The 24,736-nt window shown below is 47.4% G+C and overlaps 1 protein-coding gene across 19 annotated transcripts in view; it reads left to right on the top strand.

Moving 5' to 3' along the window:
- PKNOX2 (PBX/knotted 1 homeobox 2) overlaps window positions 1–24,736 on the top strand; it is a 309,171-nt gene that overhangs the window by 103,117 nt on the left and 181,318 nt on the right. For 16 of the 19 annotated variants that reach the window (XM_049109791.1, XM_049109793.1, XM_035715754.2 and 13 more), the window contains one exon: window positions 17,602–17,671. The exons of the other annotated variants lie outside the window; for them this stretch is intronic. The gene's annotated coding sequence lies outside the window, so the exon portion shown is untranslated. The remainder of the gene's footprint in view (window positions 1–17,601; window positions 17,672–24,736) is intronic. 19 annotated transcript variants of the gene reach the window in all.

Here is a 24,736-nt window from a genome sequence, read left to right as displayed (position 1 = left end):
AGAAAGGAAAATACAAATGGCTCTTAACAAAGGATGTCCAATCTTACATGTAAAAAGGAATGCAAATTAAAACTGTCCTGAGATAGCATTATTCATTCATCTTTTAAATGGACAAAAATCTAAAACTTTTGTTATCACGCTGTATTGGCAAAATTCTGGGGAAACAGGCTATCTTAATGTGTAAATCAGTACAACCCTTTAGAGGGAAATTTGGCAATATCTATCAAAATTATTGATCGTATGCCTTTTGACCCAGCAATTTCATATTGGAGAATTGATCCTGAAGATACACTTAGACATTTGTGAAATAACATTCATGAACATTTATTCTTTGCAACATTATTTGTTTTTTTTTTTTTTAAATTTTTATTTATTTATGATAGTCACAGAGAGAGAGAGAGGCACAGAGACACAGGCAGAGGGAGAAGCAGGCTCCATGCACCGGGAGCCCGACGTGGGATTTGATCCCGGGTCTCCAGGATCGCGCCCTGGGCCAAAGGCAGGCGCCAAACCGCTGCGCCACCCAGGGATCCCTGCAACATTATTTGTAATGACAAAAGATTGGAAAAAACCCAAATATCCATCGTTTTGAGGTTAGTTAAATTATGGAATATTCTGACAATGGAATACTACACACTTACAAAAAGGAAGGGGGGGTGGCTGGCTGGCGCAGTTGTTAGAACATATAACTCTTGATCTTGGAGTCAGGAGTTCAAGCCCCATGATTGAAGTAGAGCTTTCTTTAAAAAATAAATAAATAAATAAATAAATAAATAAATAAATAAAATAAAAGTAAAAAGGAATGAAGACTACCTTTGTTCTTACATGGAAAGATCTCCAAAAATATATTAAGCATAAAGAGAAAAAAAATCTACCAAAGTGTAGAAAAGTGCACATAAAAGGGGGATAATAAGAATCTGTATTTGTGTTTTCTTGGGTAAGTGGGGGATGGGAATGGGAGAGAGACATTTCATATACTTTTTAAATTTTTGAACCATGTTATGTATTACCTATTTTTTTAAGATTTTATTTATTTAAAGAGGGAGGGAGAGAGTGTGTGTGAGTGGGGGGAGGGGCAGAGGGAGAGAATCTCAAGCAGACTCTGCACTGAGCATGGAGCCCAATGAGGGACTCAATCCTATGACCTCGAGATCATGACCTGAGCTGAAATCGAGTTAGGAGCTTAAACGACTGAGCCACCCAAGCACCCCACATATTACCTTTTTAAAAACAAAACAAAGGAAAACCAGGTGCGCTGTGCAAATCCCACAAAACATCTGGGAAGAGTTGCTGATTTGCATCCCTGGGTTCTGAATCATGCAGTGGTAGTGGAGATAGAAAAGGATAGATTTGAGAAATGTTGGGGTGTTTTTGTTTTGGGAGAGAGAGTGTGCACACACATACACACACACACACACAAGCAGAGGGAGAGACAGAGGGAGAGAAAGAATCCCAAGCAGAATCCCCCTGTTGCGCGTGGGAGTGAGACAGGAAGCGGAAACAGAATCCAAGGGGACTCCCAGATGTAGGTCACTGGTGAAAGATGGCATCATTCTGAGATGGGAAGACTGCAGAGAAGCATGCTGGTCCAGGAAGCAAGGCAGCCTGGAGAATCATTCACTTCTGAACTCAGTCACTCAATTCCTGGGACCCTATCTTGCCCTATTTCTTCATCCATCCACAGGCGATATTTCTGGCTCTAAACTTCTGGTTTGCTAGTGTTCCCTCCAACCAGACCCTGGGTATGACTCCCAAGCAGGGTTGGATCTGTAGGCAGCTCTGGGCAGCATTCTGAGCATGAAGTCTTCCAGGGGGAAGAGGCTTATGTCTGGAGCACTAGGGAGGAGACCCAATAAGTGGGCATGGCAACAGAAATCCCACATTTCCCACTGGGTCAGTGTGTCCTAGAGAAAGGGCAGGTCTTTGTTCCATTTCCCATCTCCGTTCTAATTCTCTGTGACTCACCATCTGCTGCTGGGGAGGACTCTGGGGGCTCTGGTGCTGGGCCATCCCAGGAGACAATGGCCTGTTCTCCTAGGATTGATGTCTACCCAGGGGTGCCATGGTGCCAAGGGCAGTGGGAGAGGTGGAACCCAGAGGAAGGGGAACCCAGAGGAGAGGAGCTCAAGGCAAAATGAACATGTTTTGCGCGACGTTCATGTGAGAAGTGCAGTGGGATGGGATGTGTTTGGGGTACATTTATCCATGTGCTGACAGGAGCAGTCCCCCCTTAGCTGTGGGCCCTGCTGCAAACCCATCTGCAGAGTTGGGGCCCAGAATGAAAAATGGACCGAATAGCTAATGGCAGCCGTGCTGTTTGCTGTTGGAGGCATTATGAACTGGTATGTGAAATATGGCCACACTCTTGGTTTTAGTTGGAGCTGGAAAGGATTAGAAGACAATTAATAAATCATTTAGTGCCCTGAGTTTAAGTAACTTATTATTATGGGCTGCATATATTTATTACGCTTCACTGAGCAACATTGGCAAATTTCCTTCAAATGTCACACAATTTGTATGCAATTTGTTTCAGAAGGCTTTTTTTTTTTTTAAATGCACATATAAATTATTAACCCGAATTTTTCGGGACAGATTGCCAAAATCCTAACCCCTCCCCCACCATCCCTTATGAGTCTCATAAAGACTTTCTGTCCCCAAAATGATGACAGGGCCAGCTGAGGGGCTGGGAGAGGATGCAGAGTCACTTGCTGTCTCCTTGGGCTGCGTTGGGGCAGAGACTTAAATCCCGCCTTCCATGGCTTTGGTGAGAAGAAGAGAAATCAGGCTGGCAGGGTGGGTCCATCCTTAAGTAAAACCAGGGTCCTGTTGACGCCAGAGCTGGAAGCATTTCAGACTCCGTTGCTCCCAACTGTTCATTTTGTCACTGGGGAAGCCGGGCCAGCAGAGGCGCGACAGCTCTGAGATGGACTGGAGAGTCTGGTCCACACTGTTTCAGGCCTGATTCTGGGTTGTCCTTGTGTTTCTCTTGGTGGAGCAGCTCAAAGTTTGGGTACAATGAAATTTTTCATTGACTCCCCGCCAAGATTCTCCTGTGTGCAGCTAGGGATGGGGGCCCAGGGCAATCCGACTGGCTTTTCTAACATCCGGACAAAGTGCATCTATGGAGCACCTAATGTGTAATAGGTGCTCTTGACATGCGTGTGTGTGCATGGGTGCGTGTGTATGTGTTGCACCAGGCAGTGTCCCTGCCTTGTCTTGCGTTTTTGCCCCAGCATCCACTGAGTCAGTGCCTGTTGAGCACTTGAGTGAGCCAACCAGGAATGAACACAGGCAGCTCCTGCACAAGCTCCAACACAACTTACCGGAAGCTTGGAAGCATCACGAAGGAGCCTCACTGGGGATTTTCCAGATCGCTAAAAGGCTTACTTCTTAAAATCCTCCAAGGATGTTTTAAACATCAGCAGTGAACGTCCTCTCCTTTTTTCCTAAGTAAACAATCCCGATTTGACTGAACCTGACGCGCTGATTCACGAGGCCACCGGACCCTCCGTTCCCCGGCGTGAGCCTCCTCTTTCATGGCTTTTATCAGCCAAGGCCCGAGATACCAGAAAACCGGTCCTGTTAGAAGCATGTACAAAAAATCAGTCTGAAGCAGCTCTAAGTAACGGTCTGGGAGTTTCCCTTACAGAATAAGGTTCATAAACTTTAGTGGGAAGATTTTGTGACATGTACTTTGACTGCTCAGAGATTTTTTAAAAAGTGTTTTCTTTCCAGCATTTTTATACTATGTTGGGTTTATGAGGTTACTGACTGGCTTACTCACGTGCTGGTTAGGGAGGCGTTTTTGTCATACAAACGATGGCCTGTCTGCTGGGGGTGGGCTGGGGGGCTGTGAATAGAGCGGTAGGCTTGCTAAGAGCATTTTATCTACCAGTTTGCTTTCAAGAGGGTCACAGGCAAAGTTCTCTGATTCAGTTATTTTAAGCCACCAGAAGGCAATTTAACTATGAGAGGGGCCTCTTGTTTACTGGGGATTTTGCTCAGGAGTCTTGAGAAAGCATCTGCCGCGGCCTTGCTCCCCAGCTTTGCCTTCCCCTTTGCCCCTGGAGGGTGCTAGCTCTTTACTCTGCCAGGAACAGGGCTGCTTTTGTGTCTTCTCTTGAGGGGCGGCCCGGCCTACCTTTCTGCAGCCCGACAGAGGGCCCTCTGAGCAAGTCCCCTCCACGCGTGGGGGGAGTTGCCTCTGCCGGCCTCTGGCAGCCTCTACCACCCATCAGCTCTTTCCCTGGCAGGTGCCAGGTGGAGACAGTCAGCTGCTCAGGAGAGAGATTGTTCTGGGTAGTTACTGCTAGCAAGGGATCCCATTTTTATCTACCTGCCATCAGAGTAATCTGTCCTCTGCTGGAGGCACCTTGGAGGAGCAATGAGCAGGTGAGGCTCAGCAGATGGCAGTGCAGCCGGGTGACTCCGGGCTGGAGCGGGAAGCGGCCAGCCCGGCTCAGGAGGCCTCTGGCAAGTGCGGTGAACTCAGGAAACCTCCCCGGCCCTCCCCTATTTCTGGTGATACCGAGCCTCCTTCTGGAAAGGCACAGTTTTCCTACTCCGTTTGTTCTCAGATTGGTGTTATACCCTGGAGCCAAATTAGTGGCTAAGAACAATTGGAAACAAATGCTCTTTCAGCATCCCGCTGTGATCTGGGGATCCAGGTGGGGACACCAGCCGAGTGGTTGCCTTCTCCACTGAGCCACCCCTCCGCAGAGAATCAGCATCCCAGAACCATTCAGCACAGCCAAATTCCCTCATAATCAGCCTGTGCTGTGCACATCTGCCTAACCTCAGTTAAACAAGCTGGAGCCCTGTTAAGTTATTTATGAAACAATATTCAGGACCAGCCCCCCGAGGCGAGTTAGGAAGTAATGAATGGAAGTGCTATTTGGAGAGGCCTGCTCGCCAGGGCCTGTGGCTGGCCTGCTAGAGTGAGTGGCTCTCTCCCCATGGGGCCTGGATGCTCAGAGTCTCCCTTTGATGGCTGCCATGGTGGATACCCCTTCTCCAAGACGTAGGTGCTTGCTAGCTTGGCTTGGACCTTAGTGTACCTCCAGCACTGGTCTGAGGGGAAGGGGCTGACCCTCCACCTCGTTGTTATCTGGATGTGCCTGCTTTAAGTGGGGAGACCCTCCTCTGTGGTCCCTACATACATGCTGGATGACACTTAACCTCCCAAGCAACTGGTGTCTGTTTCTTCCTCTAGACTCTGGACTCCCTGAGGCCAGGGAGCTGGATTTGTTGTTCATTATTGACCTCCAACCTAGGAAAGGATCTGGTAACCTCAAAACACATTTTATAAATTGAACGAAGGGAGCCACTGGCTGGCTTCCAGTCTTGGCCTTCCTTGGGTTCACTCCTTCTCTCAACCCGTTTCTGCAGACATGAAATCAGGGGTTGGAACGCATGATCGCCAAAGGTTCTAGCCAGGTCTCACGGTGCATGGTTCTGACAAGCAGCTCTCCCCCCTGCTCCTTGGAGCCACCTCCTCCAGGATAGGCACTACCCGTTGTGGCTGAGGTCCCTCTGCCCTGGTGATGCTGGCTTGATCATTCTGTAGTTTTCCAGCCTGGGTCTTGCTCTCTGGTGGCCAGATACTGTCCCCTGCATGTGCTATTTTTCCTTGACATATCTCAATCTTGTCACTTTTCTCAGGCACACAATTGAAATTTTCCTCCCAACTAAAGGCAGATGCAAAATAAAAGCTTGTTGGCACAAAGAATTGCATTTCACTCTGCCCTAGGCTGCACCTCCTGGGTAGGCTGTATTCACTCTTCTCTCCGGCCCAGACCCCTCTCCACAAGGGAAATTGAGGACCTCTTCATTTCTACCCAAGGGCAGTCAGCTGTAGCACATCACATCCCTCTATCAGGCTGCCTGTATGCCTGCTGTAGAACAACTTGCTTTCCATGAAACACCAACAATAGCGATCATCATATGTACTGACACCAGAGAAATAATTTTAACTTTTCAAAGTATATAATTATTTCACTTTGTTTTTACAATATCTCTGTGCTGCAGGCAAAGCAGGAATAAACATCTTGATTTATTTGAGGCCCAAAGATTTATTGGTGTCTAGCTCAAGATTTCTTGGAATCTTAGACCTTTCTAACTTAATGTGAGCCTAGTGAATAACTCCCTCACCAATTCTTAACCTCTCTGGGGACAGGGACAGCTTTAAAATCTTGTATAATGTATAAAACGTATAAATCTCTCCACAGAATAATGTATACACAAACACTATTCTGGATAAAATGTGGAGGAGTTTGTGAACCCCTAAAACCTTAAGATCCGGCCACTCTGTTCAACAGAAGAAGAAACTGAGGCCCAGAGAAGGTCAAAGGCCACATAAGGTCAAAGCCGTGAAGACAGAACTGTCTCCTGGGTCCTGAGTAAAAACACTTCCCAACACACCACGCTGCTCACTGCTGCATCAGGTGAAGGGCCCAGATCCCCTCATCTTCTTCTCAGCTTCCTCTTCCCTTTTCCTTTTAGATTTCCTGCAGTGGATGCATGTGACTGTCTTTCATTTAAAAAAAAAAATTTTTTTTTTCTGTCTTTCATTTCAAACTAGAGAGTGGCCTGCTCATTATCAGTTGTCTCCTACCTCCAACGAGTTTAAAACAAATTTAAAAATTTTTTTTTCTTTTCTTTTTTACCCTAAATTGTATCTCATCTGTCCAGTATCAGCACCCTGGAATCACCCCAGCTCAGATGTTTCCACGGGAAAGTTGTCTTCCCTGGCAGCAGCCTGGCCTGGGAGCCCCTGTCCCTTTCTGCCTGGCAGGCCCCTACTCTGTGTTCTCCCCAGTGGTCTTCAGAGACGTGAGGTCCCTTGCTCTCTCTGTCTGCCCTGGGCTCCCTTACCCTCACCCTGGCTGTCAGAGGCTCCTCTTCCGCTCTTCGACATCCTAAGCTCTTTTCTTCTATAGAAAATGGGAGAAGGAAAAAAAAGAAAAAAGAAATTGGGAGAAGTTACTGGTAGTATATACTTTTAAAAATTGGGGAAAAATACATATAACATAAAATTGACCATCTAAACCACTTTTAAGTGAACAGTTCAGTGACATGAAGTACTTTCACAGTGCTGTGCAACCATCACCACCATCTATTCCCCAGAACCCTTTTTATCTTGCAAAACCACAACTCTGCATCTGTTCAACCATAACCCCCATCTTTCTTCCCTCCCAGCTCCTAGCAACTGCCGTTCAACCTTCCATGTCTACAAATTTGACTTCTCCAGGTCCCTCATGGGAGTGGCATACTGGTTTTGTCCTTTGGTGTCTGGATTATTTCATTTAGCACAGTCTTCTCCAGGTTTATCCACACTGTACATACCATGTGTCAGAACTTCCTTCCCTTTTAAGGTTCAATATTTCCTTATATATATTTACCATGCTTTGTTCATCCATTCATCTGTCCGTGGACATTTTGGTGGCCTTCCGCCTTTTGGCTCTTGGGAATAATGCTGCTATGAATGTGGGTGTGCAAACATCTCTGAGCCCCTGCTTTTAGTTCTTTTGGGCATATCTTCAGAACTGGAGGCATGTTTTCAGGGTGCCTTAATTATTCTTCACTCTCCTACAAGTCTATTTTTATTTTATTCTTAAACTAACATCTTTTAAACAACTACTGACCTCACCGGGTCTGTGGCACATGCCTCAACGGGTGCTTTCTCAGAGAGCTCCAGAGGTTCTTTCCTGTCCTTTCTCTCTAAAACACCTCCCGGTCACTTCTGCTCCCTTACCAGGCTACATTTTTCTTCTTGGTACTTGTCACCACTTGATTGTATATATATATACACACACATATATATACACATCGATATATAAATATATACATATATATGTTTGTATGTACAGTTTGCTTGTTTCCTCCATTAGAATGTGAGCTCTGTGAAAACAGGGACTTTTCTGTTTTGTTCATTGTTATATAGTTGATGTCAGGCACAGTGCCTGGTACATGTGCCTAAGACATAATTATTAAGTTATTATTTTTTAAAGATTTATTTTAGAGAGGCGTAGGTAGGGGCAGAGGGAGAAGGAGAGTCTCAAGAAGACTCTTTGCTGAGCGGGGAGGGCTCAATCTCACAAACCTGAGATCATGACCCAAGCCAAAACTGAGCTGACACTTAAGCGACTGAGCCACCCAGGTGCCCTAATTATTAAGTTATTATTAACTCGAACGAATGATCAAAAGAATGAATAAATCAGCAAGGGACTATTCCTACCTGTGAACTTCTTCCAGTCTAGTAGGCAGAGGAACACATAAAAATGGTTATATGGCAAATACAGAGGCTCTGAGACATTAGTAATGGGATCTGTGGCTGTGGCTCTGGGACTGCCCTGGAGAGTTGACCCAGGAAGTACTTCCCTGTACTGGGCAGATTTTTCCCTCAACCTTGATAAAAAGGCCCATGCGACTTGAGTAGCTTTAATTTCATTTTCCTTCCAGTCTCCCCAGCACCTCATGACATGAGACTATTATCATCGGTCTCCAGACAAGGAAACCAAGATGGGTTGATGCTAGGCCATAAAGCTAGTGAGTAAGGCAGGTTTAGAGTCTGACTTCTTTTTTTTTCCTTTGTCAATTATTTTTCTCATCCTTATTTCTTTTCAAAAATTACAAAAGTGGTGGTGCTCATGGCAAGCAGAAACAAGGCAAAGATACACTAAAAATGATGCCTTCGTCTGGCTGTACCTGGTGCCCCATCAGCTCCAGTGTGAACACTGGATCACCCCTTTCACTCTGCCTCATGCTCACACAAACACATGCAAAGGGATCAACTCATTCTAGAGTCTTCTCTGTTTTTGTAAAAATAGAACCACTCCACACACATCCTCTGCTACTTACTTTTCTTATTTTGAACATTATGGCCAGCTTGCATGGCACAAGATGTAGATCTAACACATTCTTTTAATGGCTTCATTTATTTACAGTATGGTTGTACCACAAGTTATGCAACCAGTCCCCTATTGGTAGACATCTAGGTTGTTTTTCACTTTTCCCCTATGATAGATGCTCCAGATTATCCTTGTGCACTGCTACTTTTTCCCTATAGGACACATTCTCAAATTAGAGCTGCCTGGCCAAAGTCTCTGTGTATTTTTAATGGTAATAGACACTGTGTACTATTTTCTCAAAAGGTAGTAGCAACCCAATGTCATGCTTTTAACCACTGCACTTTCTAGGCCTGACTGACTATCCCCACCCCTCTTCCCTCAGAGCCCAGAACCCTCAGGCTCATCCCAGCCTCCTCTGAGCTGGCCCAGGACTCTCCAGGAAGGCAGGAGACACCCACCTCCTCCTTCTCTCACCTCTGGCCATATGTGGCCCTGGGCATTGCTCTGTCCTCTTCCTTGGCCAGTGAGGACTAGCAGTCAATAAAACTGGATTGTAGTTCTAATTCTGTCATTGCCCAACTGTTTGACCTTGGACAAGCCCCTTCACTTTTCTGTGCATTGATTTCTTCATTCATAAATGGAAGGACGTTGGGCTGGATGACCTATAAAGCCCTCCCTCTCTCCAGATGACCTTTACAGTTTGGGACAGCCACAGAGCTGGCTCCCAAGTGGAGCACTGGGGTCTGTCTCCTCTTTGGGGTGGCAGGGAGTGGGTGGGTGCTCAAGACAGGACAGAAGAGCCTTTCTACTGCTAACTACCCACAGAAGTCCTGCCTGGTTCTTAGTGGATGGGCTGAGGATTCTAGGGCCAGGCTGAAATGGACCTGGGTTCAAACTTGGCGCAGCTGTATTCCAGCTGTGTGACCTCGGGCAGCTCGCCTCACCTCTCTGCACCTTAGCTTCCGAATCTGTTAAATGAGCAAGATAAATTGGCCTCAGTATTCTAGAGCAGCACTGTCTAATACAACCTTCTGTGATGATGGAGATGTAGTCTGTCTGAACCTTCCAGGACAATAGCCACTAGACACATATCGAGCACTTGAAATGCGGCTGGTGAAGCTGAAGCCTGAATTTTAAATTTTCTTTAATTTTAATTAATTAGGATTTGAATGTAAAAAGCCGCATGTGGTCAGCGGCTACCTTGCTGGACTGTGCAGCTCCAGAGGATGAAAATGAGACACAGTAATATAGTGTATAGGAAGTGCTTAGCTAGCTCAGGGTCTGGCACATAGTAAGCACTCAATAAATGTTTGCTATTATTAGGTATTATGTGTCTTGCTTTCCGGCCCGCCACACCTCGTGGCTCTCAATGACACCCCATACTGGCTGTCCCAGAGTCACCTGGGGGAAGGAGGGAGGGGGGAAGGTGTTGCTGCGGTGGTGCATGTCAGTAATGAGCCTTGCACTAAATGTTTCTGGTCTGCTACTTTCCCTGGAGGGTCATGTGAGCCAGAGTGGTATGTGGCCTGCTTTGCAAGTGATTAACATGGTGTAAGCAATCTGCATAGAGAGAAAAAACCCTCCGTTGGTATTCCATTATTCTATTAGAGTTTCAGAGCCGGGATTAAGTGGACATGATTTCTTCCTATGGGCCATTAATTTTGTTTTATTGCTGGTCTGATGGCCATTACCCTTTTTTGCCAATGCATTCCCCCATTAGGTTTGTACAATTAACAAAATATGTGCTGTTAGGGCTTTGATAGGAACAGTGGGATGGAAATAAAGGGAGGGGGTACAGCCGCCCCTGAGTTGGGGTGGGGAGAGGCTGGGCCCAGGGGTGGGGCCTCAGGAATAAAGCAGGGTGGGGCTTCTTCAGCACCTGCCCTGTAGCCACTGGCATTCCAGAAAAGCTGCCCTAAGACCTTTGCAGGCTGTCTCGAGGCTAGGAGTGGAGTTGCCCAGGTGAGAGGGAAGGACACGAGGCAGGCCTGCTTGGTGGTACTGGTGTTTCCCTGGATCCCATCCTCCACCCTCCAGCTGGCACAGTACAGCTGAGAACATAATGAGCCACCCACCCCCATGCTGTCACCTTGAACCCGAAACTCTTCAGCAGGCAGAGTAAGTCTGCCTCCAGGTGTCTGGCCCTTGACGGGAGAGACTTCCGGGGTGACGCTTGCCTTCTCTCGGGGGTAAACAGGAGGACCGGTGCGTGATTAAAAGGGGGTGACTGCATCCTCCAGTGACTGCCATGTGGAAATGCAGGACTGGCTTCGTTAGGTCTTCCAGTCTTTGGAGGAAAGTTAGAAATATGGATTGTTAAAATGCAAAATCTCTCGCTTTTTAGACATTGGCAGAATTTATAAAAATGCCAGACAGGCAAGAGTCAGCATAGGGGCTGCCAGTTGGCAACCTCTGTCAGACAACGAGGAGTCATTGAAGGGTTTTAAGGAGGAGTGGACCTTATCACATCTGTGTTCCAGAAAGATCCCAGGCTATGGGGAAGTGGTAGATGGGCAAAAATGGGGTGAGGCTAGAGGCCAGGAGACCAATTAGGACTGGGAGGAAGAGAGAGGCAGGTCAATGATGATGCCAAGTGAAGAAGAGCCATGATATTCCTGACAGAGAATCGGCAAGTCTTGGGTAATGGTGTGTTCACACCTCAGAGGGTATCCACAGGTCCAGGAGGTTGCCCTGGGAGCGGGTCCTCTGCAGAGGGCCCTGAGGCCCTGGGAGTGCACACCTCACTCACCTGATGTAGACAGATCACTAGTGCCTCCAGTTCCTTCTGGCACATAGGAAAGGTATGAGGATTAGCCCACCAGTGCCAACATTGCCTGGAAGGTTTTAAATGCATGCCTGTTCTCACAGCTACAGGCCCAAGATCAGAGACCTGGGCCTGGGCAGGGCCTGAGGAACGTACTTGGGCAGCCAGGACTAGGAGATGGGGAGCTGAAGACAGGTGTGGAATTAGCATCCGTTCTTACCAGGTTCAGGAACGGCTGTGCACTACCCTCAGTGCTGGGGTGGGATGCATCTCAGAGTCAAGTATTTAGTGCCAGGCAATTTTATCAGTCTTCAATTACCTAGTTATTGTGTAATTTAGAGCCTGGTGGTCAGGGCCTACAATGCTGTAACTGCCAACCTCATTCAACAAATGTAAGCAACTGCAAGCTGTTGGCAGGTGACGAGGGAGCGCAGTGGAACAGAGAGGAGGCTCAGCAATAAGGTAGGGACACACAGGGCATGCCGTCTGGACGGATGGGTGGTCCTGCAGGAGTTTCCTTCTGGAAAGATATATTCACATTTTGTTTTCCCTGGAAGTTTTGTTCATCTGCCCGTGGAGGGGTTTTCAGAGAAGAGGAGCATCCAGAGAGACTCTTGGTGTCGAAGAATGGGTTTCCATAATTTGTCCTCATCCCTAGGGCAAGGATAGAGAAGCTTTTATGGGCAGTGGGATGAATGCAGAAGTTCTCAACCTTCTTGCTTTGCCTCTCTTTCTCCTTTTCTGCTCAGTTGCTACCAATTTTTAACTTTTAATATTTAAGAACCACGGTAGCCCTCATTTATTATTATCATTAATATGTTCTAAGCATTACACAAAATGCTCTAGATGCCTCATCTCATTCAAAGATGCTACTGTCGGGGATCCCTGGGTGGCTCAGTGATTTGGTGTCTGCTTTCGGCCCAGGGCGTGATCCTGGAGTCCCGGGATTGGGTCCCACATCAGGCTCTCTGCATGTAGCCTGCTTCTCTCTCTGCCTGTGTCTCTGCCGCTCTCTGTGTGTCTCTCTCATGAATAAACAAACACAATCTTTAAAAAAAAAAAAAAAGATGCTACTATCACCCTTCTTTTAAAGATGAGAAAATTGAGGTTTGTAGAGATTAAGGTTAGGTAAATGATGCTCCCAGGTTTGAACCCAGAACTCTCTGACTCCCACATCTTTACTCTTAACCAGGGTGATATACTGAGCTACCTTAGCACAAGACTTAGAACTCTCCCTGGTGGGTTAGTCTGGGCAACCTCCGAGGTATATAGATGTCAGATGGAATTTTGCTTTAAGGATTATCTAGTAGTCTAGCCCTATCATTTTGCCTATGGGGAAACTGAGGCATGGGGTGGGGGGGGTAAAGTTCCTTGTCCAAGATCATACATTAATGACAGAGTGAGAAGCACGTGAACCATATCTGATTGACACCTCTCTGTTAGGGGTGTTCTTTCTATTAGACTCATGGCCTTGCTAAGCCTCAAGCTCACCTCTCTCCATCCTTACAACTTAACTAGGCATGTTGCATGGGTGCCGCTCAGCTCTCCTGGGGCATGTGCTACCTCCTATGAGAAGCTTTGTTAAATCCCTCTCCCTACCTCGTTCCCAGATAATCATAAGCATTCAACAACTCCTCCCTCACCTACCATTTCACAAATGTCCTCATATTTATAAATGTGAGTGGTCAATTTCATAGTTCCATTTTATTTTCATGGTGAATAAGTCAGACCTAAGTTTCAATTCTGATTCCATGATTGCATGGCTGCTTGTTTGAAGACTTTTGACATGATTGTTTGCCTGCCAGGACCGCCAGCTATTGGCTTTGGAAGACCCGAAAATACATGGCACATCAGTGGGTCAGCGACAGGTTACGTAGACTTTTCCACGGGTACGTGGTAATGAGTGAAAAATAAGGATGGTGTGGGGAGGTTTCATGTTCACGTATATGTACACACACGGTGTGTGTGAATGAGAGAGAGAGGGAGAGGAGCAAAGAGAGACAGAAAGAGAAGGAAAGAGGGAATGCTTTCCATGATGCTCTATTTATTCAATTTAACGAATGGTCCTTTGTGGCTCTCCTTACTTTTGGGGGTCGAATTACTTTATGAAATGATGGTGAACAAAGACAATATTAATCTTTTATCAGTATATCAGTATGTCAACCCTGTCGATCTCCTCATTTATTTTTTTAACATTTCGTAGATAGGTGAAGCCATGTCTGGGAGACCAGGCCGTGCAGCAGCTTCTCACCCAGTGCAGGTTCTCCTTCCAGTGTTGGGGAGCTCACTACCTACAGGAAGCCTGTTTGGGGATGGTTCTCATTGCTAGAGACTTCTTTCTTCTATGGAATTGAAAGTTGACTTCCTCTAACATGTAGCAATTACTCCTGATCCTGCTGTCTAGAGTAACACAGCTCCTTTCTCCTCCTCCTCTTTGTAGTTTCTTCAAATATTTGGAGGACCACTATGTGGGAGAAAGATGGGTAATTTCAGAGAGGGACAAATGAAGGCATCAGTCTGATTTCTTTTCGTATCTTCTACCTGACAGCCTCCTAGTAATGAAAATAATAACATAATAAATAATAATGAAAATAATAACAAAATAGTAATATTAGCTAACATTCAGTGAGTGCTGAATTTGTATTCTAAGTACTTTGCAGTTTACAAAATCATTCAATCCTCACTCAAACCTCAGAGGCAGAACCCTTACTCGCCTGATTTTACTGATGGAAAACTGAGGCACAGAGAAGTTAAGTAACCTTCCCATGGTAGTGCCACTAGTAAGTGGTGGAGTCAGGACAGAAAACAGGGCAGTCTGGGGGCCCCTGGATGGCTCAGTCAGTTAAGCGTCTGCTGTCAGCTCAGGTCATGATCCCAGGGTCCTGGGATTGAGTCGCCCATCGGGCTCCCTGCTCAGTGGGGAGTCTGCTTCTCCCTCTCCCACTGCCCCTGCTCATGTGTGTGCTCCCTCCCTCTCTCTGTCAAAAATAAATAACCAAAATCTTATTTTATGCCCAGAAAGCTGGGAAGTCTGATTCCAGAGCTTGCATTTTTATTTATTTATTTAAAGATTGTTTTAAAAATTTTATTTATTTGAGGGCATCCCTGGGTGGCTCAGCAATTTAGCGCCTGCCTTTGGCCCAGAGCGTGATCCTGGGGACCTGGGATCGAGTCCCATGTCGGGCTCCCTGCATGGAGCCTGCTTCTCCCTCTGCCTGTGTCTCTGCCTTTCTCTCTCTATGTGTCTTTCATAAATAAATAAAATATTAAAATAAAATAAAATAAATAAAAATTTTATTTATTTGAGGGAGAGAGAGAGAGAGAGAGGGAGAGAGAGAGAGCATGCACAGGGGGAGGGGGGCAGAGAGAAAGGGAGAAGCAAACTCCCTCTTGAGCAGGGAGCCCAGTGCAGGGCTTGATCCCAGGACCCTGAGATCATGACCTGAGCCGAAGGCAGATGTTCAACTGACTGAGCCCCCCAAGTGCCCCCAGAGCTTGCACTTTTCGCTACTAAACTTTGAACCCATGCTTTAGCCACTGGACATCTTCACTCACTTCTCTTTTCACTGTGAAAGTTATTAAAATGTATGCCAGACTGCATCGTAAACTAATATGGATTGATAAGTCCAAGGTGAGGGGACTGTCCATCCCTCAGTTGGATGCCGTATGGCTATTAATGCAACCTGAGATCACATCTAATGGCTTTGGCAGCAATGCTGTACTCTGCGCTCATCCTGAGCTTATGTTAAATTCAAATAACATATATATACACACACATATATATGTATTTTAAACTAGGGTTACCCTATTTGGTGTTTCTGGAATTGACTTTTGAATGAAAGAGTAGGATTTGGTGTATATATTCTTGTCAAATATTTTCCTACAATTTTGTAAAAAATAAAAAATTGGATTTGCATGTGGACGTGGGATAGAGCAATTTGGTGGTTTACAGAGATAGGATTGTGGCCTGTATTTCTTTATTTTCAAAATCATTTCTTTTATGGATATCATAATGTTATTGTGCAAAAACTGGTAAAGGAAAAAATGGACTTTGTCATTTTGGCTCATTCTTTCAGTTTGTTAAAAGCTTTATAACACTCTTGAATCCATCTCCCCAATAGGAGCTTCCTTCCCAGCTTTGTAGCATGTGCAAACAGCAAGTCTGCTGTATCTTCTAAGCTGCTGGCGGCTCCACAGACAATCCCAGAGGGCAGGGAGAGAGTACCTACTGCTGCATGCAATTCAATCTAGAGACTTCTTATACTGAGTTCATGTATGCTCAGTAGCCGTGTGTCAGTTGTTTAAAAGACTATAAGTTGGAGCCCACTGCCGACCATTGCCAATCGGCGGCTGGTTCTGAGCTGCTGGTTGTGGACTCTGTGTGGAATGAACAGGGTCTTCCAATGAATATTTCAACAGACATATACTGAGAATCCAATAAATCCTGGGCACTTTGCTAGATACTCAGGCCATACAGATGCATGAGATGCAGTCCTGTCTTCCAGGACTTGCAGTCCAGTGGTCTGGGCTTATCTCAGAGGCAGCTCCTTGAACCATGAACCTGTTATGCAGATGTGAGTAGACAGCTCCACAGGAAGTGCCTTAGACTGGTAGACGCCATCATGAACGAAAGGGGCATTTTCTTTCTATGAGCACATCACGCTATATACACCATGCCTGAACTTTCGATCTGAAATGCCACCTCTGCCAAGAAACCTCTCTGTTTTAATGAACAAGAAGATCTTAAAGAGATTGGAGCAGAGGGGCTCATCTTCTTTGTGTCATTTTCTGTTGAAAAACGTTAAATGGCTCTACCAGCTTCTAGCCGGAGTCTGGCCTCTCTTCCGAACACTCAGAGCCCTAGATGCTCTGGCCCCAATTGGCGTACTCAGTGTTGGTCTCGCCTTGGTCTCTCTCAGGCAGACCAGCTTCTGCATTGACCCAGGGCACTCCATGCCGTCCCCCTCTCATCCTGGCTCAGACTGCTCCCTTTCTTGGAATGCCCTTTTGCTCCCTTCTACCAGCCAAATCTTGCCTGTCTGGTCTCCAAGACCTGTTCATCCTGAATACTCCCTCCAAATATTTCCTTGAGTGCCTCAGCTCTTGCCATCTTCATTTCTCTATGGAGAGAGAATTATAGTCCCTACCACCCAGTTGAGCACTACTGTGCATATAGTCCTGTCTCCTCTGATGATGTTCCACATGGGGAATCTTATTTCCCCAATGACATCATGGCAGCAGTTTTATAACAGGACCCACCCACGGATTTTGTTCCTGCCGCTGTACATAGCCACCGTAGATCATGGAGCAGACACCTGATAAACATGTGCTGGGTTTTCCTTGTTGTTATTGCTTTATTCCAGAAAGAGAAGTAAAAGCAGTCACATCTTTAATCTTTCCAAGTCTTGCCCTCATCCTGCTTCTCCATGTGCATTCTTTTCCTTCCAGCCCCATTGGACTCTTCACCTTTCCTTGAAAATTCTCCCCTCCATCAAGACTTTCCATAATCCTGACATAAACAACAGCCTTGGCTTTGTGGTTTGCTAGCTTTTTGCTACCTTCCCTATATAGGTTGCAAGCTTTCACAGGGACTGCTGGGCTCATCCCCCTGCGTGGGGTCTTCCATCAGATGGGAGGCATCAGTAACTGATTATTGCCTTGGTCAGCTTAGGGGTCTCAACAGCCATGAGATTCCTATAGGACTCCTATAGGGAAAGGGCTGAAACTCAGGAAATTGAGGCACCAAGCAGGTAAGGAGGGAGTGATCCTCTGTCTGTCTGTCCTGGTTAGCTTTCCTAGATGGTAATCGCCTTGCACCAAGAGTCCCTTGGCCAGGAAATGTTCCCACTCAGCACTATGTGAATAGAGCTACTAGTCCTGGCTTTGCTCCTGGACCAGACCCACTCTGAGGTTACCCTCAACCCTGCCTTGGCTCTCAATCCCAGCAGAATCATACATATCTATAAAAACGTTTTCTTTTATTGGCAGATGAAGTCCGGAGCAGGATTCTGAGGCTTTCTGTCCTCCATGCCGCTCACCAGAAAAGGGACTGTGAACTGTAAGTAACTCTGATTGGTGTTTCCATGCTGACTCAGTGAGGTTATGGGTTAAAGACCAGCCCTGAACCTAATCTTTAACGGTCATGCATTGTGCAAGAGAAATACTCAACAATGAGCTATTCAGAATGTAAAATACAGAGGACTTCTAATTAGATTAGGTCTAAATGTGACAGAGAAGCCCTATAATATGACATCCTATTTAATTAGACTTTATTGATTGTGCATTAAGGTGGACTTGATGTGTCATGTGTGTCATGAGTGTTGGAGAGGGAAGCTCTTGAGTTTGCAAGGCCAACCCAGACCCCAGCCACTATCATCTGTGGGCTAAGCTGGGGAGGCAGCGAGGAGGAAGTGGGCCAATTCATAACCCGCACTTGCTTTTACACCTTGGTTTATTTCTAGGGAGCCATGAAGGTGGGGAAGGCAGACACTGATGGTGGCTCCCCTTCCATTGGCATGGTTACAGCTCTACCTTATGCTTTATGTGCTCGTTTTGGCTCCTACTTTGCGAAAGTCTACCCACCTGGAGGACCCAGCCTCGGTCCAGTCTCCCCAGTAAAACCCTCTTTGGTAACTCCAGCTAGAAGTGATCTCTCCCTCTTCTGAAGTTCTGCTACATCGACAGGAGGCTGTGAGCTCCTAGAGGATGGTCTGGGATTCCCAGGTCTTCTTGTCCCCACTGCACTCCCAACCTGGTCTCTGCTCAGCAGAGGTTAGCCCCAAGATTGGGTTGCCCTGGCCTACGTAGGTAGCTTCCCAGCCTGCTTCTGGGGCTACCGGAGGCCGGGCTGCCGCTGCGCCTCTGATAGTACATTGGCTTCCAACCAGTCCATGGAATTATAAATGATTAACCGTTATCAGCGCACATCTTCACCTCTGTGTAAAAATAGATTGACTGTAATGAGTATTTGAATAAATCATAAGAATGGCCGCCATGCGATCGTCTAACATCCTGCCGATGGCTGCCCGGTGAGTGAGCAGGGCGCCGGCCCTCCTGCCTAATGGCCTGCGATTCAGTGCTGGTCGCCTCTGTGATTGACGGGTTGTGGCTCCCAGGACACGGCCTCTGCAGCCCAGGCTCTGGAGTGGTCGGAGCCTGGGCCCAGGGGGCAGGGAAGGGGGCCTCCCTCCATCCTGTTCCAGGAAAGCCTACCTAGGAGATGCGGCTGGGGGACCGGGGGAGCCAGAGTGGAAAGACCTTTGTGAGAATCATGTCTCCTCCCACCGGAGGTTAAAGGGACCTCATAAGTCAAGTCAAGTAGGAGAGAAGCAAGCTGAGCGTGAACCTTAATGAGAGTGAAGAGTGTGGGCAAAAGGTCTGCACAATCTCTCCCTGTCTCTCAGGGCCCTCCCCACACCAGGTGCCTTGCACTGGGCCACATGCACCCAGGGAAAGCTCCCTCACAGGGACCGGCTCTTGGGCCTGCACTGAGGAACAAGGAGCAGCAGGTTTCTCTGGGTCCTGGGATTCAGAGATGGAAAGATTCAAATGATCCTTCAGGGAATGTTTGTCAAGGCTGCCTCAGGCACGAGGATCCTGCCTTTAGAGAGGGAGGAGGAGGAGGGGAGCAGGCTCAGAGGGACAAGGACCAGTTGAGGAGGGAATAGTCCGAAGTCTCAGAGTAAAGACCAGGGAAGGCTGGATTTGAGCAGGAAATAGCAAACATTCGAATTAATTCCAGTGGTATTCCAGTTATTATGGCTGTGACAAGCCACCCCAAAACTTAGCGTATTAATAATGTTGACTCTGTGCATATCCCGTGAGTCAGGAATTCAAACAGGGCACAGTAGGGATGGTGTGTCTCTTCCACTGGGTCTGGGATCTCAACGGAGGCAAGTGAAAAGCTGGGTGCTGGAATCATCTGAAGGCCCATTCACTTATAATTCGGGGGGCTGATCCCAGCTGTTGGCTGAGATGTTAGCTGGGGCTGCCAGCCAGGCCCATGTGATCACTCCGTGTGGCTCAGGCTTCTTCAAAGCCTGGTGGCTGGACGCCAAGGGGGAGCACCCTGAAAGAGAGCTAGAGCCGGTGGGGGCTGTACTGCCAAAGCCAAGTAGCCTTACTTCCACCACATTCTCTTGACTTGACTGGGGCAGTTACAAAGGCCTACCTCGCTTTCAGGAAGGGAACATAGACATCCCTCCCACCATGACTCAAAGGAAGAAGATCAACAGCACGTTAAAAGAGGAGCATGGGGATGGGATATATGTTGTTGCAACCATCTTTGGTGAGTACAGTCTACCATGACTAGTACTTGGCAAGTCAGACACAGTACAGCCTCATCTATTTCCAAAGACTAAAGAAAAGGCTAAAGAAATACCCATCTTTGATAATCAGACTGTCCCTTATCTCACAGAATGTCTGGGTTTAAAGTCCATCTCTATACCCCCAGAGGCCAGGCTAGGCTTCTTTCCAAAGCAGGACTCCCCAAGGACATGCTGGTATTCAAAGGTCCTGCAGTTGGTGGAAGCTTCCACCTCATGGTCCATTTCAGCAAATGTTGGTCCAGTTTGTAACTCGCAGCTTGACGTGCCAGATCTGGAGAGGCATTTAGACCTGTGACCAAGGATTCCTCAAGCCTATAGCCCTCCTTCCCACCCAGGGATCCCCACACTCCCAATTCAGTGGTCTTCCAAGTCGAAAGAGGTTTGGACCAAAGAGCAGGACTTAAGAGGCTATTGGGGCTGTGTTGGGGCCTGGGGAAATCTGGGCAGCCCTTCCTATCTGACCCTATGTCCTCTCCTCTCCTTCCTGCCCTTTTCCCACACACTAGAACCTGTGCCTTTAAGGGACCAGGCCCCCTTTCCTTTGCCATTCTTCCGACCCAAATGCAGCTGAATTTTGGATGAGAATCTGAGTGACTGGATGCCTTGTTGTGACTTAAAAGGATAGAAGCAAAACCCAGGCAAGGAAAGAGTGGAGACATGACTGATTCATTTTCCCAATGGGCTGAGATCTGAGAATGGCTAATGCCGGAAAGGGAGGGGGCAGGGAAGAGAGGGGTAAGCGGGCTTGGTTTTGATAAAAAGGTGCCAGGGTTTGGAACTTAAGTCTGGAAACTAATGTTTAACTTGGACAAATGAAGGAACAGATAAAAACAAGGATCATTTATATTTTCAAGGCTCCAATTTGAGGGGAAAAAAGTTGGGGTCCGAAGACCAAAAATCAGAGTTTAGATTCTGACTCAGGACCTTTGGGATCCAGGCACATCTGCTTGGTCTTCAGATTCGTCATCTCCAGAATGGAGTTGGGATTGCAGCATACCCTTCCCAGGACTGCGGTGGGGAGCAAAGGGAAGCCAGCGTTTGAAAGCACGACAGCCATTCGTGGCACACAATAGCTACTCAAAACCCTTCAGCCATTCATCCACCCAGGAAATAAATAAAAAGTGGAGTTAGAAAGATTGTTTCTCTCCATTGCTCCTGACAGGGATGGTCAAGAATCTTTCCTTTAACTGTACCCTCCATAAAAGTTCACTCATAAACTATTGATATTTTAATAATACACATTAGCATCTTGCCCTTCGACAAATGAATATTGAATGAGCAATAAAGAGGCAAAAGAGTAACCAGGTGTACGGCTGGCTGCGGGAAAGCTGGGATCTTGGGTAGTTGGCAGAGGGAATGCCCCTTTCCAGGCACCTTGTGACTCACCTCTCTCCCCAGTGACCCCTAGGAAACAGCTTTTAAAAAGCGCTCAGATTCCAGCCCAGCCCAGTCTGAAGAGGATTTCTCCTATGGTCTCTTACACTTGGCTGGAAGGGACTTGGGAGAAGAGAGGAAAAGTCACGGAAGAGCTGGGAAAGGCATGGATGTTTTGCATGGGGTGCAAGATCTTAGATCTTAGATCTCCCCACTACTTCTGCTAGGAGTGCAGACTTCTTTCCAAACCATGCTCTCCTGCTCCATAAACTGAAAGTCTATAGACAGTGTGTCCACCACCAGAAATCAGGCAATGAGTTTTAAGAAATGTAGCTGGGGTGCAGGGGTGGAAAAGCAGCTGGCTCCGGGGACCCCAAACAGACCTGGTTTGACCACTCGCCCCTGGGGAAATCCAGAGGCAGAGAGAGGAGCGGTGGGGAGACAAGAAAGGAATTCATTTCAGTGAGGCCAATGCCAGGAAGACAGCGGACGAACGTCACAGAGACTGTCTCCAAAGTGCTGAGAACACATCCCAGTTTAAATAAGGCAAATGCGGGACGAAGGTCGGTGGGTACGTGCAGGTGGGCAGCGAAGGTCGGGCCAATCATTGTCTTGGGGTCAATCACGTGCGGTCCTGCTGGTGTCGGGACAGTTGTCACTGCTTGGTCGCAGGGGTAGTCTCAGTTCCCATTGGGGGATGTTTTGCCCACAAGGTCGTTTGTCGGAGTTAAGAGATAAGCTGGAAAGAAGAACTTAATCAATAGAAAGTATGAACTGAGGCAGTTGAAGTCCTCTTTCAGAAATAACTCAGCCTCCTTGCACCCACCTCTCCTCCCCTCTCCTCCAGGTCGTGGTGGGCACCTATGCTCGGGGGTGTGTTAGGTTAGGGTTTACAAGACAGAATTTCCTGCCTCTTTGCAGCTCCTGCTCCGAGCCCCGCTGCCACAGCCTCCAGATTCTCGTGGCCTCCATCTGGGCGGGGAGTCCTTGAGTGTGCAGAGAACAGTGACAGGGGCTCTTCGTCGGTCCGGCTTAATTGGTGTGATTTAATGGCGTTTCTGGCGGATTCAGATTTATACGGCTTTCTGAGCTGCAAATCTGCTTTCTAAATGTAGAATTTTTGTGGAGTGGTAAAAAATAATGGCTGTTCTGTGATTCCTGCCTCCCGAGCTAGGAGATTGCAATTTACATTATGCAAATAGACATTATGCAATCAAGGCACTTTAGCAGGAATCTGGCGGCAGCGCGGGCCGCTGATGAGATGCCGAGGTCTGCAGCCCCAACTGGAGGGGCTCTGCGAGAGATGAAGTGGGGAGCGGGTGGGGCCGCGGGGAGGACGCCGAGTCTGTTCCTCTGGCCCAAGGAGGCAAAGTGGAGCCTGCCCGGAGATGAATGCATCCGGGGAGCTGCCAAAGCGACTCTCTCAATTAATGGCTTTGTTTAATCATACCCCCTGTCCAGAGGAGTATTGTCTTACGGATAATTTCGTTTGCCTAACGAGATTTTGCTAATTAAATCTCCTTTCAGTTGGTGTGACTATGCCTGCAGGAGAGGGGGCTATTTGGAGTCTTCTCCATAAACCTTTCTGGAGAGGAGCTGAGAAGGAGGGAAGGGGTGGGGGGAGAGAAGAGAAGGAAGGGGAGGGAGAAACTTGCCCGCTGTGAGCAGGACTGGAGAAGGTTTGAGGGTTTGGGAACCACAGGGTGGCTGCCACCACCCACCTTGCCTTTGTCCTGTTCACCAGAGGTTGTCAGACTCATCAGACTTTGTCCGGCCTGAGGGATTTCCTCCCCTTTTTTCTTCCTCTCTGGCTCCTGTGACCTCCACCATTATCCCTTCTCAACTTCTTCCCAAATCCCTAGGACATCCTAAAGGATTTCCAAGCACTGCTCCCAGCAGCTCTGGCTGTGGGTGCTGGTGGTGGTGGTGGCCATGTGGGAACCCTCCCCTTGCTTTTGCTATTAGCCAGCCAGTCTGGCTCTTCAGAGAGGAAAAATTGCTCCCAAATTGGCCATTTCTCCAGGGATAATTGCCTGAATCAAAGAGGAAAATACCTCCTCAAATTCATTTATCATCAGTCAGCCAAGGATAGCCTCCTATATACAGAGGAGCCTAGTGCTGTGCCTGAATAGTGGGAGCCTAATTAATGCTGCTGTATCTGGCCCGTCCCACCCATGCTCCACCACCCCAGTGGTGCTTTGCTGTCTGCAGCCTCCTTGGCCTGACTGACCATGGGCTTCCAGGCTCAACCCTATCTACTTTTCCAGTTTCACCTCCTACCCCACCTTGCTATTTCCTCCTTCCTAATACTTGTAGACACTCAGACACATGGGCACATTCCTACTCCTGAGGCCCCAAATATACCTAGTTGCTCAGTTCCCCCAGGATACTCTGTATAACTGCACAGAGCCTTTGCACGTGCTGTATCCTCTGTCTGGAATCTCCTTGACTTGGTGACCCCTAATCCTCCTGCAATGTCCAACTCATATATCTTCCTCTATGACTGCCTCCTTCCAGAGCTTCCCTGGCTTTTGTGAAACACTGCTGCACACCTTCTATGTCCTCTTTGTCATTACAGGACCTCAAACATAGTTATTTGTCTGTCTTTCCAAGTTAAGGACTGAATCTTACTCTTCTCCTAATCCTAGTACCTAGCACCAGGCCTGGCCATAATAGGTACCCTACCCGGTTGGTCAAATGAAAAAAAGAATGAATGAACCTAGGAGAAGAGGGTAAGGTGATAGAGGGGCATTCTCTAGTAAGTCCTTAAAGCCCCAGGATGGATGATGTGGTAGCAAGTCAGGAGACTGATTTCTGTTGAGTCCCTGCACAGTTACTTGCCTGTCCATTACTTTTACTTTCTGGGTGGGAGGGCACTACTTCTATGCGATAGGTCATGCACTATGTTTGTCAGCATCTCCTGTAACATTCTCACATAGATCCTGTGAGATGAATATTGTTTTTGCAGAGGAAACTGAAAGCAAAGTAGTATTTAGCTGTAACTGGGCCCACTGGCAGGGTCCCAACAGGATCTACCTCTAGCTAGGTGAAAGTTCTGGTGCTTTCCAGTGTCCCTCTCTATCTCATCCATCCATCCATCCATCCATCCATCCGTCCATCCATCCATCCATCTACTGTCCATCCATTCATCCACCCATCCATTACCATCCATCTATCCATCCATCCACTATCCATCCATCCATCCATCCACCCATCCATCTACCATCCATCTGTCCATCCATCCATCCACCATCCATCCGTCCATCCACCATCCATCTGTCCATCCAGCCAGCCAGCCACAAGCCAGCCAGCCTGCCACAAGCCAGCCAGCCTAGAAGTGTATCACACTCTTGCTGCCACAACACCAGGGCTCACACAGTGCTGGAATGCTCATATGAGCTGTGGGTGGGGTGAAACAGCCC

Source organism: Canis lupus, chromosome 5, assembly GCF_003254725.2.
Source record: "Canis lupus dingo isolate Sandy chromosome 5, ASM325472v2, whole genome shotgun sequence".
In the NCBI taxonomy this organism is placed as follows: Eukaryota; Metazoa; Chordata; class Mammalia; order Carnivora; family Canidae; genus Canis; species Canis lupus.
The sequence above is the reverse complement of the archived record's forward strand: the minus strand, read 5'-3'. Positions and strand labels throughout refer to the sequence as shown.